Raw genomic sequence first — 13,680 nt, forward strand, 5'->3', positions numbered from 1 at the left:
GGAACGCGAATACCACAATTCACACGTCCTATACAGAGCTCTGCATGCATGCTCAAATGACTTCTCCACAAGTTCACGACACACTTATCTACAGAACGAAGGATTTTAAAACTGCTGACGCCTTTTATTGTAGCAAGATAATTTTCAGCCATAGGACACTCTAATGGTCGCGCGTAAAGCAGGCAGGTAAGTCAAGTGAGACTTTGCTCAGCGGAGTAAAATATACTCTTCTCTTTCTCTCAGTGATTCCCTCAGACTGGTATAGGCTATCTTGTGCGACAGTGTACTGGAATTGATCTTCCATCCCCTTTATTCGATCCAAAACAATAGCTAGAAGTTCGGTACAGGTTGAGAGTTCGACGCTGGCTCGCTGCGGTTACGAAAAGAATGGGCACTGTGAGATCTGCAAACCCGCTAATAACGCCCACGTCCGTTGTAATAATATGCGAAATCCAGCCAAACAATAAACACAGTCCAAGCTCGCAGCATAAGTCATCAACAAGAAGGAAGCCAGCGCGTATGTTTCTTTGTATTTTTGATTTACTGGCTTTCAGAAAGTGCCTGTACAGCCATCTCAACCCTAGAAATGATTTATTGCAAATCATAGTTTGTTTTGGCAATTTAAAGTAGACATTAGTCGTACCTGCTATGAAGTTACATATGCTAAGCAAAGGACCGATTCTGACATAAAACAGGTTTTATAATCACAGTATAATGAAACGAACAAACAAGACAAAAGCGTAACACAAGACAGACACAGGTAGTCTGCTATAAAAATCATACTGGCAGCACAATAAGAAATGATAATCGCCGTTGGCGCACACTAAGGATATTCCTAGTTCAATCGACATTAATGACTTAATCTAAATTAACAATAACATGTTCTTTTCTATGTCCTGCAACAAGTTTTTCAAAAGCTGCGGATAGAGGACTGAATATTTCCGCAGTTGTGTAAGTATCATCTAGACAGAACAGAAGAACAGTTAAAAAGAACCAGATTTGAGTACTACAGCTATTGCCGTAGTTACATCAGTTCACATATACACTGGTGCCCAAAATTAAAGCAACAAAAGGAAATTTACAAGGTTGCGTTTATTTTGCCGCAAAACAGTATGAATCGGTGATAGTAAAGCAGAAACAATGTAATGAACACAGAACACAACCAAGTGCAAACATGCGTAACGGTGGACAAGAATGTTTTTCGTTTTTTTTCCAATTTAACGGGTTTGCACACACGTTTCGACAATTGGTTAATATGCCCAGTATGGGGTGTGCCCACCTCTGGCAGCAATACAGGCCTGACAACGACGGAACATGCTGTGAATGATGTCATCAGTCTCTTGTCGAGGCAGTAACGCCCAGTCATCTGCAGAGCTGCTCGCAGTCTAGGAGAGTAGTTGGTGGATGACGACGTTCTGCAAGCCGTCCCCCTAGTGCATCCCAGACATGCTGTATGGGATTCAAATCAGGAGAACAAGCAGGCAACGCCATGCCTGCAATATCTTCCGATTCCAAGAGAACATCAACCACCCGTGCTCTGTCAGGTCGAGCATTACCATCCATCAAAACAACGTGTGGGTCCCCAGCATCTCGCAACAATCCCAAACGAGGTCCAAATATCTCGTCACGATAACTGACAAAACATTGCCGATTCACCTGTACCATTTCACGAAGAGGGGTTCGTGTGGTAAACCTAACCCCTACCCACACCGTTAGGGATCCTCCTCGATCTCGGTCTCTTTCCACAATGGTTGGGTCTCGAAATCGTGTTCCACGTTCCCTCCAGAGGCGACTCTATCAAGAATCACTCTCCAGACTAAATCGGGGCGCCCAATAAGCACTACCAGCCCCTTCACTAGGTTTAGCCTCATGTGGATACACCATGCACGCATCGGGATAGTGAGACAGGAATTCCATTGTCCTGGCGTTAGTTGGGTCCTAGTACTGAAATGTTAAATTGGTCCTGGCATCAATCTGCAGACACGACATTTCGTATGGCCTTATGTAACGTGGTAAAAGTGGGTTTTTCCATATCTGGTGCTTTTATGTCAGCACCTACATATGCTCAGCCGCGACGCGTGAAAGTTCCTTATTTACTCAATATCTTTCGCACACGCAAGTAGGATGATAATTTCCGAATTTTTTCATCAAGAGGCTCATATTCGTCAGAATCTAGTCACAAGAGGAATTTCATGCAGAGGAATATTCGTCGCAACTTTAACAGCGGTTCATTCGCTTCACCAACTAATGCATTGGTTGGTGTTGAAATGAACGCCCAGTAACTAAACGCAAGGCTTTGTACGGCATAGTGTCAAGTCTTTGGAGCGTGCTGTTTAATGCTGATCGAACGTAATCACAGTGTGATCGTAATTAGAGACCGGTATAAAGTTATCGCTGTCCGTCAATCACAGCCCCATCATACTCCAGTCGCAATTGTGATGAGACTGCAGGTTTTTTCACATCTGGCAATGACATGTCGGATATGAGGAGTCCAACTTAATTTATCATCGATATCATCCTAAGACACTGAGTTGTTTTCGCATCTGGAAAAGTATTTTGTCCCAGTTACACTGTCAGTGGAAGTGGAATCCCATGGCGCGTGAAGATCGTGAGAGTAGACTTGTTAACAGAGATTTCTAAGCCACTTTCTGTACGCCACCCATGCAGGCGTACGACAGCGCATATGCTGTAAGAATGGTCACCGATTACGACACCTACGTTATCCCACCGCGGAGACCTTTATTTATTTATTTACTTATTTATATATTTATTTATATACTTATTTATTCATTTCATTGCTTCCTTTGGACGTACTCTCCCTTTTATATAATTGATCGTGTTTTTTAAGTCTTTTGAAGTTGTTACATATTTTGACTGATTACGAGTTGTTTCATAATAGAAATATTAATAATAATAATTTTGACTGGTTCCAAAGTTGGGTCTCCGCGTAATAATAGAAATGGTAATAACAATAATAATAATAAACTAACGTGCAGAAAAAGTAGGGTTACAAACCTCATTCGAGAAAACTGAATGTTGTAGGAAGGAAAATTACAATTTAAGATCCCGTTGTCGACGTGGTCAGCGAAGGCGATGCACCAAATCTGAGTCTCATAGGAGAAGTTGGAAATGGGCGGCCTGTTAGAACACTGCTTTTCCTCAGCACGAGTTCAGTGTAATATGAACCACTGCGTACCTTACCTCCACCCCTCCCTCATCACCATCTCCGCCTTTCCCTCTGGTGATTTCTAAGGCTTGAGGTACAGGATGATGTGAGGAAGCGACATTGTTATCTTTCCAATGAATACCAAGCTTTCTTGCGAACGAATTTCTTAATGACGAGGAACGTTTTAATGGAGGAAAATACTTTTGGCTGCTAAAGATTCTATCTTAGCATCACGAACTGTCGTATGCAAAACATTCTTATAACAAATTACTAGTAAATCCCGAGAAAGATGACTGTTTTTCACAATATGTGCCCTTTCAGCTTGCAAATAATGCGTACGTCATACCATAAACTCTTCCTTGTGACAGTGTTTGTGCTGAGATACGTTTAAATGTAATTATTAGCCTATGCCAATGGCAGTCCCCTTTTCTGAGTGTCTGCTTTGTGGAACTATCGTCATTGGCTCTGGACAAGCAACCGGTGTTGCCAGTTACGTTGCATATCAATGTGAATTCATTAGTTGAAGTAAAAAATACATTTCTTTCTACAATAATAGTTCTAACTTATTTTCTTTCTTTTTCAGGTGAGTCGGGCGAGAGCGTCCGGTTTTCTGTTTTATTTGCTGTGGGTAAGTTGAAAACTGGAAGTGATTTGTTTTTGTGGCTTACCCATAAGCTGCCTGTTATGAATAATTTACGTCTACGCTCGATCACCGTACACGTGATTAGATACAACGTATGGCAGTAGAATTGCGAAAAGAAATATCATATAACAAAATGGACTTTGTAGTGGAGAGTTCAAGGCTTATATTTAGCACGCAGAAAGGAAATAAAAACAAATGACACTAAGCTGAAGACGACATAAGTAAAAAAATACTGATTAATTTCTATTGCTAAAATGCTTAATGATGTATTGATAAGATTTTCAGGTAGATTCCGCTGAATTGTCTGTAGATTTCTTCTGTATAGTCAGCTTTCTCTTAATGTAAACAATCGCGCGTCTAACAGCCTATTTTCATAACAGTCAAATGAAAAAAATAATTAACAGCACAGAAAACGCTTCTCTTTCTTTGAGTTCTTAACTTATTCAAGTCTGAGTACAGTTGTGCTCAAAATCAAGTGTGTCCTGGGCATGGTCGATTAAAAGAGTGTCAATAGTTTCAATACGCCTTAGGACATTCCAGAAGGTACAGCATAAATCCATATTATTGATAACACCTACGAATTCAAGCTCGGCAATAGATTCTGAAAATTGTCTTTTTTGCACGTCAGCGATACGTATTCTGAGTATGCATAACAGATAATACAATACCCCTGCAGCGGTCAAGATCAAAGTTAACTGCTTTCCTAAGAGCCGTGGAACATAAATTACTAGTTCGATCACAAAGCCTCCTAGTGACTCATCAGTGATTTTCTCTAATTATTCATGATCAGTTTTGAGTACACCAAAGGTTGCATTAATATGCTCTCATATCTCGACCATATTCATGCTACTTTCTGACCGGGTATTAACCACTGGTTTCGCTACTGTCAAGTATTATGCTACTGTTGTTACGGCAGTGATGAACAAGAATTTTGAAACCTCAGTATACAGATGGTATGCTAAATTTTTTAGGAAACAGCATCTCTAAATAGCTTGACTGATCTGTGCTTTGATAATCTCGGGGTAAATTCGTGTGAACGCTTTCGAATGCTTTAGTATTTTCAGAGAAACTAGTCTCGCATTCGTCAAAGGTAGGAAACGTAATTGTTGCGAGAAGTTTCCTGTATAGTACCATTCGTTTCTAATTTGTGGAAATTTTATGCACCTTTGAATAGATTAATTTTAGGACGTGAGCAAGTGTAAAATTTGTTTGCACTATCATAAAAGTGTTTGGCAGGTGATGTGTGGAGAAACAACTCGTTTGTTGGTAAGATAATACAGTTACCAAGAAGGAGTGAGAATTTACGATGCACAATGCCTGTTGCATGACATATGGAGTGTATATGTTGACTATGAAACACAATGTCTCTTTTTACCAGTACTCACTCTACACATATTGCCATTCTTTTTTCTCCTACGACGGTGTGTAGCGAGCACTGGCATCTTACTTAGGTCGACTGACTTTTCTGTTTGATCAGTCACACTGCCACCTCACTTGCGCGCTATTTTATGAATATTTACCTTTCTGGAAATTTCAATTTTAATTCATCGCTTTGGTGTCACTCTGAAAAGTCACTATATTTTTAATAATCATTGTACAGCGTCATCAATAATCGATAAATCGTCTGCCTGCATTTTTCACTGAATTTCTTGAAGGACTATTTTGGCATAGTTTTCTCTAGTTTTAAGCAAGTCATTACCTTCAGCTGAACGTAAAAGCTCGTCTGTCAAGTCCATTCTTCCTTCATTTTGTTCATTTTCTGTTACGTATGTTACACTGCATGAAATTTACCTGAGTCCACCATATTTAGTTTTAGTTACTGTATCTACTTACCAATACTAATCCCCACATAAGAATTTTAGCACAAAACACAGATTTGCATTGCAGATCCCACTAAGGAGAAAGGCTCAATGCTTCTTATCCATCGACTTAAGTTGCCTTTAATGAAGATGTGAGTCTTCTAAAAGCGACTGTGCCGTCGTTTGAATATTATGTTATGGTTGCAAGAAAAGTAAGATGAAAGGGAAATCATAGGTGGTTTTAAATAATTAGTATTCTTTTTATGAAACTGTAAAATTCTTATGAAGTACTCTCCAGAAATTTAAGCGAGCAATTATTTGAAAATTTTACGGCCATATGGGTCATTTTATCTTATGCATTCCTCCACATGACAATTTTCAACGTGTTTCTGTCGCACGTTCAATTGCGTCTATTTGGACCACTGTCTTGCTATTACACTTGTTAATCTTGTGAAACTTTTTCCCTCCTGTTGCGTTTTCTAACGCATATGAAGGACCTGACGTTTGCAATCTTGTTTCTCTACTCAGTCACATTTTTTGGCCAGTTTCAACTGTTTAATTTATTATCGTTAACTGATCAACTGTCTAATGGCTACGAAGGATAAATACGGGTAATTAATTACGGTTTCGACCTTAAGTAACTATAAGAAGAACCCTTATAAAGCTCAACCTTTTATTTTTCTCTATATGACGGACGGATGAATTAACATAAGCGCATGTAGGTCAGTTTGTGGCGTTAAAGTGTTGTGATCGTTATGTTGTTGGTTAGAATCTCGCTAAAAGCAATATTTTATTTTTATTTTTATAGAAATCCATATTTATTAGCAAATGGAATTGTTAAATAAGCAATACTGAATCGTAACGTTTCATAAAAATAACATCTTCAATTTTTGTTACTGGTCATACGAAAATAAATTAAAATTTCGTAGATACATGGTAAATGTCTGTTTTAGACAAAAATCTATTTACTTCAACAATCCTGCTCGATCTGTAGGAAGAAAAAAAGTTTTATTTTGTATCTGATATTTCGCATTTTTGTACCAAATTTCAATCTGTTGTAAATATTCTAATTTTCTAGCGAATCATAATTAAAAATAAAACAGCGTTTTTTATTAAGAATTATTATTTTCTTTCTATAAATCAGCATTTCCATTTGCCACAAAAAGGAAATGATAGTTAAAAATGTTAACAGCGAGATTCGAACCAGCGACTGTACAATTGCAAATTTTTCACGCTATACATTCAGCTACTGGTGAACAGGTCAGTTGAATATAAATGTCTGGTACTGGAGTTTTTTGAGAATTGTTTCGTATGCCTTAGGGAACTGACGCCTGGGCAAAGATCTTCAAGTACTGTAAATATGAAGAAAATCGAAGAGGGTGCAGTCCAACAAGGTCCCCTCGTTAAGTCTACTCTTGCTGACTGTGAGCTGCCCTCTTAGACGACTAGAGTGCCTAAATACCGCAAACATTACCGACAAACACCCAGCGAGTGGGGGCTGTGGCAGGGGAGCGGTGCGGCACGGCACGAACCTGCGGCCGCTGGCAGTTGTGTCTTATTGGATTTGAATTAAATGCCTCGCGGACAGTGTGATATTCAAATGGAGTGTTTAATTTGGGAGTGGCGCTGGCCATCGGGAGGTGGGGATAGTCGCGTATTTATAAGCAATGAACCGGACGGAGCCGGTCGGACGCAGCCACTGTTGGACGGTAGCATCGAGGGGCAGGAAGGGGATCGGGCCCCGTGCAAGGGTTGGTCCCGGCGGCGCTGCGCGGCCATTCAGGAGCCGGGGGATTAGTGTGTATATAACGGACACCGCGGGGACGGGCAACGGTTCTTCCTCGGCGCGAGCTGTCGGGGTGTTTGCTTTGTCGCCTGCAAGTCAAGTGCTCACACCCCTTTCGCTCTCGCTTTGCCGTTCCCGCCGGCGCGCTACGTCTCAATTAAACCCTCGGGGGACAGGCCAGGTGACACACGCGCTCGGCCGCGGACAACGGCGCCCGGATTAGCGGGCCCCGCCGCTCCTGGAGGAGCCGCTCCGGATTTGCGGTAGACCGAGGCGCTCGGCCTGCGTCGGAGTTCGCCGCTCTCGCCCACCTCCGGCTCCGATTTGGGAGGGGTCCTCCTTAAGGAGGGCAGTGGAGCGGCACAAATATCCTCTGGCCGCCCAGCTGGCTTTTAGAAAAGGCGGGTTGCCTCGTGGTCCGAAGCTCATTTCTTATGTCGGATATGTCGGATCTCCGGAGACAGTCCCCGCCTACCCATTCTGGACTGGTAAGATGCGGCCGGCCACGTTTTCCTCTCCTGCGACGGTGGCTTCCTCTCAAGGCAGCGCTTACGCCTACTGTCCCCGAACATTTTTTGTGTATATTCCAATCTCTGTCGCGAAAATATTTCAACGAGAAGAAGGTATCTATCCACAGGCTGACTATAACTGCTGCCAGCCTCTTCGTCTCAGAATAGCACTTACATCAACGCTCCTAACGCACTCATACATCGGACCACTGTCACGTACGAATGCCTCAGAGATCTGGATATTGTACGATTCGACCAGCTGGCGAAACTGACGCCTATAATGAGGTCCCTTTCCAACTCTATCTGGTGCTGATATCGCTGTATCATAGGAGAATACAGCATCTCCGTGTCCTTCAGACTGATCACTCAAGATTTTGGCACAGTTTATGCCCCTTAGATATCCGACCAAGCCTCGTGGTATCAGTAAACGCGAATAACACTGATGCACTCTGGTAACCGTTCTGCCTGTTACAGTGAATTGCAACTCTAATAATTTATATACACGTCGATGGTGTGCATGAGTGAGAAGTTACATTGACATTCGACCTTGCCTTCTAGGTGGTTCACTTTTTTTGTTAGGCAGTGTAAAATGTACTTTGGAGAAAGGAGGGGTCATGCCCCCCCCCCCCCCCAAGACAAGCCGTCCCAACCCCCCTCCCCGTGGCACTGAGCTGCCCACAGAGCGAAAATTGTGTGTGTGTGTGGGGGGGGGGGGGGGGGAGAGGGGAAGGCAGAGACTGGAAAACATATAGCAAATGATTGTCGACGTTGCGCTTAAGTACTACTCTCAGAGGAACACGTTAGCACACGAGAAGACACCGTGGCCGACTGCATCAACCAATCAAAAGTGGGTGGGCGAGGATTCTCACTCAAGCTCCATCACAGGAAACGAGCTTCGTATTACGAGGCAACCCTCGCTTGCAAAAAGACGAACGTGCACGCCAGTTACGATACCATGGAATATTTGGTGACGCTCTGTTGCCTTCCTACTGCCTTTATCTGGTTAGTTGCCTAGTGACCCTAGCTCACTTTCTGATGGAGTTTCGGTGGCAACGTCTTTCTTCCAATGTTAAGAGTTCGGATTAGGATTGTATTCGTAAACATTGGGCATTGCTCTTTTTACGGTAACCATAAAGAGCCAGTACACATTTTGAAACACAGCTTCATCTTCAGGGCTTCATTTCACTACTCAAGGGCTACTGCGATATCAACACGGCACAGCTGCTTTGCTTGCATGTGACACTGCAATGAAGTTTCTTGTCGATACTGTTTACGCTCTAGACCTACTCCTCCAGTGTGATTTGGGTCGACGACCATATATCAGTTGGAAAACGGAAGAATGGCAGACATAAATATTGGAAATATTCAAAAGTGTAGCGCATCCGGAAAGGAACAGCATCTCGCATCACTTACAGAACTGCTGCTAATTCTCTTCTGGTCAGTTTACGCTCAACGATATGCTGCGTAGATGCCTAGGGAATACAAACGGAAATTTTTGCAAGAATGCTGACATCTTGTTTCGAACAGTTTTATTGAATGTGACGTACATTTTCCTTACAGGCGGAAAAAGCCAGGATTAAGAAATCAGCTTGAGTATGGAGATTAAGATAGTAATGTATCATCGCTCTCGCTTCATGCATGGTTGGAATAGGAAAGAGTGCATCTGATAAGACTTCAAAGTGCCTAAATCATGCGCTGTAGACTGAGTCAGATATTGTTAATCAAATGAAAAAATGTAGCGCGTCCGGAAAGGAACAGCATCTCGCATCACCTTCTCAAGTCTCAAACATGATAGCAACGCATGAAAATTTGTACTGAGGCTGGGATTCTAATCTGGGTGTTCTGCTGACTAGGCAGATGCACTAACCACTACGCCATCATGGCACAGGGGATTTGCACAACTGCATGGACTGTCGTATCGCAACAGGGTGGTGTAGTGGGCAGCGCATTTGCCTAGTGAGCAGGAGACCTGGGTTCGAATCCCAGCCTTGGTAGAAAGTTTCATTCGTCATTTCGGTCTGCATATATATACGCCATAGATGTTTGAGACTTGAAAAGGTCGCTGGAGCCATATAGTTTCATTTGATTAAACCACCTATACCTGGGGTTCAAGCTGGATACCCCATTTCGTTCGATATTGAGGTGTTACTCTAATACAGACGGAGAGCCTTTGCAATACTGTTCAAGTTTGGAGGAAATAAAAAGTGGGCTGGGGCGTGAATAGGGAATTTGGATTGAGGAGAGAGGCGTGCTAGGGTAGTTCGTGCATCTACATCTACATGGATACTCTGCAAATCACATTTAAGTGCCTGGCAGAGGGTTCATCGAACCATCTTCACAATTCTCTATTATTCCACTCTCGTATAGCGCGCGGAAAGAATGAACACCTATATCTTTCCGTACGAGCTCTGACTTCCCTTATTTTATCGTGGTGATCGTTCCTCCCTATGTAGGTCGGTGTCAACAAAATATTTTCGCATTCGGAGGAGAAAGTTGGTGATTGGAATTTCGTGAGAAGATTCCGTCGCAACGAAAAATGTCTTTCTTTTAATGATTTCCAGCGCAAATCCTGTATCATTTCTGTGACACTCTCTCCCATATTTCGCGATAATACAAAACGTAGTGCCTTTCTTTGAACTTTTTCGGTGTACTCCGTCACTCCTATCTGGTAAAGATCCCACACCGCGCAGCAGTATTCTAAAAGAGGACGGACAAGCGTAGTGTAGGCAGTCTCCTTAGTAGACCTGTTACGTTTTCTAAGTGTCCTGCCAATAAAACGCAGCCTTTGGTTAGCCTTCCCCACAACATTTTCTGTGTGTTCTTTCCTATTTAAGTTGTTCGTAATTGTAATACCTAGGTATTTAGTTGAATTTACGGCTTTTAGATTAGACTGATTTATCGTGTAACAGAAGTTTAAAGAGTTCCTTTTAGCACTCATGTGCATTATTTAGGGTCAACTGCCACTTTTCGCACCATTCAGATATTTTTTCTAAATCTTTTTCCAGTTCGTTTTGATCTTCTGATGACTTTCTTAGTCGATAAACGACAGCGTCATCTGCAAACAACCGAAGACAGCTGCTCAGATTGTCTCCCAAATCGTTTATATAGATAAGGAACAACAAAGGGCCTATAACACTACCTTGGGGAACGCCTGAAATCACTTCTGTTTTACTCGATGACTTTCCGTCAATTACTACAAACTGTGATCTCTCTGACAGGAAATCGCAAATCTAGTCACATAAATGAGACGATATTCCATAAGCACGCAATTTCACTACGAGCCGCTTGTCTGGTACAGTGTCAAAAGCCTTCCGGAAATCAAGGAATACGGAATCGATCTTAAATCTCTTGTCAATAGCACTCAGCACTTCATGGTTGCAGTTGTGCAAAGCCATTCCGCTGGATTGGCGTAGTTGCCAGCGCATGTACCTAGTGAGCAGGAGACCACGTTCGAATCCCAGACTTGGTACAAATTTTCGTTCGTCGCTTCAGTCTGTAAGCATACATCTTAATTATTGTTACTGTAACCCCGCTCACTTTCGTCAAACTGCCGGTTTCCATTTCATGCTTCCGCGATTCATGTTTATCCCACACGTACAGTGGTAATGCTAATAAACAAAGGCCTTGGATTCTGATGGTGAGTGTATATTACAACTACTAGCGCGTAGGTACGCCTGCAAGACGCTCCAAAGCAGTAGCTGCTTTTAACCGTGAGCAGTGAGGTCATTTTCATTCCAGCGCCGACAAAAACATCAAGACGTAAATGTTTGAAGCAATATTACTAGTGCTATCCCTATGGATATATTACATGCAATATTTTCCTTGTGTTGCACATCATCAGGGATAATGTTCCAATATTAATATTGTAGTTTAAGCTTTGCTTGAGAGGACGATAAAGTGCTGTTCAGAAATATGAGTGTTCGTATCATGAGCTCTTTTCGTGCTGTGTCGAAACATAAAATGAGCAAAATTATAGTCACTACCGAAATGTGTTTCAATTTCCAATACATCAAAAAAGAAAGACTTGCGATAAACAAATCGTGCAAAAAGCTTCGCATGCGCAATCAGAGAAAAGAAAGGGCTTAAAGAAGGCAGCAGGATCATTTTCTGTGCCTGGAATAGCCCTAAAAAGGGTGTCTCGTCTTGACATGCCTTTAGAGGAATGAATTTCAGTATGGAGTCGGTATTCATAAAGTTTTCTACATTCTACAATCTTATGACTGTATTTAAATTAATAAAAGTGTCTTTCTCGTAAGTTCCGTAGGTGAATCTTTTTAACTATACCGTCGGGCTTTTCGCACTTTTGGTACGGTTTTGCAAAACAAATTATATTTTTTAACTCATGCTTAACGCATCAAAATCTGTATGAGAACTAAATGAATGAACTATATGAATGACATGTCGTAGTATCGCTCAGTAAGCTCTAAACTGACAGAAAAGAGAATGTGTCAGTAAGGTAAGAAACAAAATATGGGATCATTATTCATCTCGTCCCCAGTATCAGCATCAGCAGTGGTCTAACTGAAAACTTCCCGCATTGGATCCTTCAGTGAGCGCGCACGTGTGTGTGTGTGTGTGTGTGTGTGTGTGTGTGTGTGTACTAATGGCACGCCACAATTCACGTGGCGGTCTCTCTCGGTGTGGTCGGACGCCGTCAGTGTAGTGCTCCAATTATCTGTTACATAACAGGTGACTCATAAACGAGTAGTAGGTCACTGCTAACCTCATCATCTCTTATCACTACAAGGAACCAGTTATCTTCCCTATAACAGAAGTAGCGGTTGCGCCGAATGCAGCGAACCGATACGCGTCGATAAGAAGGTGCCACTGGTTGTTCATAATGCTACTACCGCTTCATTGTTACAGTCTAAAACTCACTCGACGTTTAAGCCCGAAGATTATACTTCAAGATATGCTTACATCTATATTTTGCAAATCACTACGAAGTGCATGGCAGATGGTTCTTCTCACGATACCCGCTTTTTCCCGTTCCGTTCACCTATGGAGCAATGAAAGAATGAACCCCAAAAGCCTCGGTGCGATCCCTACTGCAGCGATACGTAAGAGGTTCATAGTACGTTCCTTGATTCGTCACTTAAAGCTGGTGTTTGAAACTTACTAACCAGAAGTTTGTGTTTATCTTCTAGCGTCTAGCAGTGTAGTTTTTTCAGCATCTCCGAGACCCTCTCATGGTTCAAGTAAACCTATGACCATTCGTGGTGCTCTTCTTTGCATACGTTCAATATCCATTGTCCATCCTATCTGGTACTGTGCCAAACACATGAGCAATAATCTACGATGGGTCGCACGAGTGTTTTGTAAGCAATCTCCTTTGTGGACTGATTTCATTCCTCTAATATTTTACCAATGAACCGAAATATGTCACCTGCGTAACCTACAACCGAGTCTTTGTGATCCTTCCATCTCATATCCTTACAAACTGTTACCACCTAGGTATTTGTAGGAGTTGCCCGATTCCAATTGTGATGCATTAATATTATATTCATACGATAACCTACGTTTCTTCGCTTTTTGAAGTGCACTATTTTACATCTTTTAACATTCAAACCAAGTTGCCAATTGTTGCACGACTTTAAATTTTATCAAGATCCTTCTGAGCACTATGCAGCTTTTTGTACGTCATTACAGATAACTACATCGCCTGCGAAAAATCTGAGGTTAATACTGACATTGTCTGCAAGGTCATTAACGTACAATATGAGCAGCAAAGGACCCAACATACTTCCTTAGGATACACCTGAAGTAATTTCTATATC

General features: G+C 42.0%; 1 protein-coding gene and 1 non-coding gene across 3 annotated transcripts in view; both read left to right on the top strand.

The window, feature by feature from the left end:
- Positions 1–13,680, top strand: part of LOC126198762 (transcription factor Sox-5-like) — a 1,065,309-nt gene that overhangs the window by 575,902 nt on the left and 475,727 nt on the right. The window lies entirely within an intron of this gene.
- Trnat-agu (transfer RNA threonine (anticodon AGU)) lies at positions 9,826–9,897 on the top strand. The gene has a single exon. It is a non-coding gene; the product is annotated as a tRNA-Thr (tRNA).

The sequence above is a fragment of the Schistocerca nitens genome, chromosome 8 (genome assembly GCF_023898315.1).
Source record: "Schistocerca nitens isolate TAMUIC-IGC-003100 chromosome 8, iqSchNite1.1, whole genome shotgun sequence".
Taxonomy (NCBI): Eukaryota; Metazoa; Arthropoda; class Insecta; order Orthoptera; family Acrididae; genus Schistocerca; species Schistocerca nitens.